Raw genomic sequence first — 4,957 nt, forward strand, 5'->3', positions numbered from 1 at the left:
GCCCAGGGGTCAGCAACCTTTACTATCAAAAGAGCCATATTAGGCAAAGTAAAAATAAAAAAAAATCTGTCTGGAGCCGCAAAACATTTGAGCATTGTGATGAAGGTAACACAGTTTATAGTCTAAGTATATAGTATATAAGTCTAATGCAGTGAGGGCCAAAGTAAAAATGTACTGCGGAGATGGAGGAAGAAGCTGGAGCAAATGTACTACGGGGTAATTTTCCCATTCAGATTTTAACAGTAAACATTTATTTTTTCTTCTTCACTTTTTATGATATTTTGTTTTTCTACTACAGTTACTTCTGGAATAAACTATAACCGTGTGTGTATTGAATACTGTAAATATGTACTACAAATCTGTCCAATTTGTCTAAAAGGAAGAGTCATGGGAGTGATAAGAAACACATTTATTAGAATAAGAAACTCACAATAAATCAATCCATTGTATTCAAATTAGTCCAGAGTGGAGTATTAACTGGTAAAAGTGCAGAGTCAAGTGTTGCTGTTGTGGTCAATGTTCAGTGACCTTTCATCGTCATTAGTGATCCTTCCTCCGAGGCTCTGTGGCTTTACTGAGGTTTCCTGCCTCCTGCTTCAGGACGCACAGAAGAGACTGTGAACTCTCCAAGATCTATAGGTGGAGAAAAAAAAAATCACATTAATAAGTAGCGCTGTGTTGTTAAGCATCAAATACAATATGAAATATCCATAAAATATGTCACTTAATCAGGGGTCGTCAGTTTACTCAACGATAAAAATATAAAAATATACTGTAAATACAAACGTTCCTTTAGAAATTACAGTTCCTCATGCAGGAGCCAATGTTATTCTCCACCCTGTCTTTCCAATATGCCCATATGAATTAATATTTCATAGTGTATTTGGAGTTATACTGGTGGCCACTACTGTGAGTCAGTTTTTCCTAATTCAATCGGTTTGCTATACCTATAAATGTTTGTCCATAGATGAATAAGATGAAATAATTGAGAGAAAGGACTGAAATATGGAAAGATTTGTTTTTAAGATTCATTCCAGTCAAGAAGAACTGAGCAGAGAGAGGAAATGAAACAGGCATCGGGCATATAAACACAGGCGAGAAGAGGAATTCAAACATCTGGGAGAGTATAAGTGTTATTGAGTGAAGACTAAGCAAAGGAGGACACCTGTTGGTGTAACACAGACACAACAATAAGACCAAATTTAACAGTGAAGAATGCAGAGGGGTGCTTCATAGAGCAAGATTAAACCAGCTTTACCTCAGTAGGTCAGGCATTTTATCAGGATTTCTTTTTCATTTTTTTATTGGTGCAATATATCATTACAAAAAGACATAGGACAATTGGACTGTGTTAAAACATACAGACATTAGATTAGGACATTAAGACAAGTACAGCACACTATGGCAGTTTATATTGAATTGGGAGGTTGAGTTTGGCCAGTGTTTGTGACGTGACGTGTAAGATTAGATGAGGTATGTTTGCATTGAGTAATGATAAAGAAAAGAGAGAAAGAGACGATGTAGGCAGGATAATGAATCAGGAAATTCTGTTTTATGAAGCAGATTTTAAAACGCCGGACTTAAAGGAACAGTGTGTAACATTTCGGGGGATCTATTAGTAGCAATGGAATATAATATTCAGGTGTATAATTACCTGAAACTAAGAATCGTTGTGTTTTCGTTAGCTTAGAATGAGCCCTTCATATCTACATAGGGAGCAGGTCCTTTTCATAAAGTCCGCCACATTGCTCCGCCATGTTGCTACAATAGCCCAGAACAGATAAACCAAACAATGGCTCTAGAGTGAGCCTTTTGCGTTTTTAACATCACCTGAAGGCCACCGTAGTTCTCTACACGCTTAGAAATGGAGAAGTGAGCAGAGGGGGTTGCAATCTGCTTAATCTTAAATTACCATATAAACCTATCCCTGTAGACTTGCTCGGTTCATGTCAGGCTATTTGTTAGCTGCACTTCAGGTTTAACAGGTTTTGCAATGTGGATTAAATCTTTTTCACTGTGCTTGATATTATAAGGAAGTGATGTAGTGAATCACCTTTGATCATTACAATACTGTCATTCTTACTACAATTATTATTAACTTTCACAACCCACAATTCATCATATGTTTTTTTTTTTACAGTTGTGAGTGTAATAGCTTGATCTCTAATAATAAAATATTATTGTAGTAATATAGAGGTGAAAGGGAAAAAAAGTGTCATTGAAGCTGCAGTGGGTAGAACTGGAGCAAATATGATTTAAAAAAGTTATTTTTATAAAATGGTCACTATATCCTGACAGTAGTGCATGAGACAGGTAATCTGAAAAAAATCCTCTGTGTCCTCCGGTGCTCCTAATGGCATCTGCAAGATTTCACAGACCAGAGGAAAACAACCAATCAGAGCCGAGCTGGAGCCTTGCTGTCTCTGAGCAGCTGTCAATCACTCGCAAACTCCGATCAAACTGTCAAACTAGGCAGCGCTGATCAAATATGAATCAATATTATGTTACTCTAATGCTTATTTCTCTCCTCAAATGTTTTCCGAAACATCTTATATCAATATATAAGACCTTATATATATATATATATATCATCTTGTGAAGGAGCGCTATCGCAGGTCCTTCAATCCTGCAGCTGTCAAACTCCACAACCAGCACTACTCCCAGTAGACCACATATACACCAAAAAACTGACAATAACCTGATATTTTCAGGTGGAATTTCATTCATTCATTCTCACTGTGCAATATCATTTTCCACTTGTGCAATTTTGTTAATAGTCTGTTTATTGTCAATACTGTATATACTGCTCCTATTTCTATACTTCCTTCTATTTAAATGGTTCATATTTTGTTACAGTTTGTTTAGCTCTTTTTTTTACTGTGTTAGCTGATGCATCTTGTTTTTTGCACTATCCCCTTTGCTGCTGTACACTGCAAACTCCCCACTGCGGGACTAATAAAGGAATATCTTATCTTATCTTATTCCTTGTGTTTGCATTTGAATAATAGATTAAATCTCTAAAAAAAAAATGATTGTGGCACCTTTATTTATTAGATGTATCTTTTTCCAGCATGTTTGAAATCATTGTTCTGATAGTCCACTTCTCTGTGGTCATAATATCTAAGGGTTGTTATTAATAATATTAGGGCCTATTATTATCATTGACTATCATATTCCCAGGTGTGGTATTACACGGTCTGCAAATCAATATATGAGATAAAAGCAGGTTGAAGAATGTGTGTGTGTTTGTGTGTGTTTGTGTGTGTTCGTGTGTATGTGTGTGTGTGTGTGTGATGTGGATAATGGGTGTGTGTTTGGCATATATGGTATAATTAATAATATGAATGATAGTAAAGATGATGATGATGATGATGAGGTCATGATAATAATATCAATAACAATAATAATACCAATAACAATGATATTGCACAGTGAGAATGAATGAATGAATGAATGAATGAAATTCCACCGGAAAATATCAGGTTGTAAATATTTGATCATTTAATTAAAAAGTAAATATAATATAATATATTGGGAATATAATATATATATTAATAATATGAATAATAATAAAGATGATGATGATGATGAGGTCATGATAATAATATCAATAACAATAATAATACCAACACTGAGATACATAAATAAATAAATAAGTAAATAATAACAATAATAAAGAAAAAAAATGTTTTAAGTTAATTCGAAGATCATATATAACTATAACTGTGTATGTGTAATGTGTTAATATTAGGGTCTATTATTATTATTGCCTATCTTATATTCCCAGGTGTATCATAATATCTAAGGATTATTATTAATATCAGGCCTATTATTATTATTATTGACTATCATATATTCCCAGGTGTATCATAATATCTAAGGGTTATTATTAATATCAGGCCTATTATTATTATTATTGCCTATCTTATATTCCCAGGTGTATCATAATATCTAAGGATTATTATTAATATCAGGCCTATTATTATTATTATTGACTATCATATATTCCCAGGTGTATCATAATATCTAAGGATTATTATTAATATCAGGCCTATTATTATTATTATTGCCTATCATATTCCCAGGTGTATCATAATATCTAAGGATTATTATTAATATCAGGCCTATTATTATTATTATTGACTATCATATATTCCCAGGTGTATCATAATATCTAAGGATTATTATTAATATCAGGCCTATTATTATTATTATTATTGACTATCATATATTCCCAGGTGTATCATAATATCTAAGGATTATTATTAATATCAGGCCTATTATTATTATTATTATTGACTATCATAAATTCCCAGGTGTATCATAATATCTAAGGATTATTATTAATATCAGGCCTATTATTATTATTATTGACTATAATATATTCCCAGGTGTATCATAATATCTAAGGATTATTATTAATATCAGGCCTATTATTATTATTATTGACTATAATATATTCCCAGGTGTATCATAATATCTAAGGGTTATTATTAATATCAGGCCTATTATTATTATTATTGACTATAATATATTCCCAGGTGTATCATAATATCTAAGGATTATTATTAATATCAGGCCTATTATTATTATTATTGACTATAATATATTCCCAGGTGTATCATAATATCTAAGGGTTATTATTAATATCAGGCCTATTATTATTATTATTGACTATAATATATTCCCAGGTGTATCATAATATCTAAGGGTTATTATTAATATCAGGCCTATTATTATTATTATTGACTATAATATATTCCCAGGTGTATCATAATATCTAAGGATTATTATTAATACTAGGCCTATTATTATTATTATTGACTATAATATATTCCCAGGTGTATCATAATATCTAAGGATTATTATTAATACTAGGCCTATTATTATTATTATTGACTATAATATATTCCCAGGTGTGGTATATATTACACCGTCTGCAGATCAATATATGTGA

Source organism: Sebastes umbrosus, chromosome 19 (assembly GCF_015220745.1).
Source record: "Sebastes umbrosus isolate fSebUmb1 chromosome 19, fSebUmb1.pri, whole genome shotgun sequence".
NCBI classification, from domain to species: domain Eukaryota; kingdom Metazoa; phylum Chordata; class Actinopteri; order Perciformes; family Sebastidae; genus Sebastes; species Sebastes umbrosus.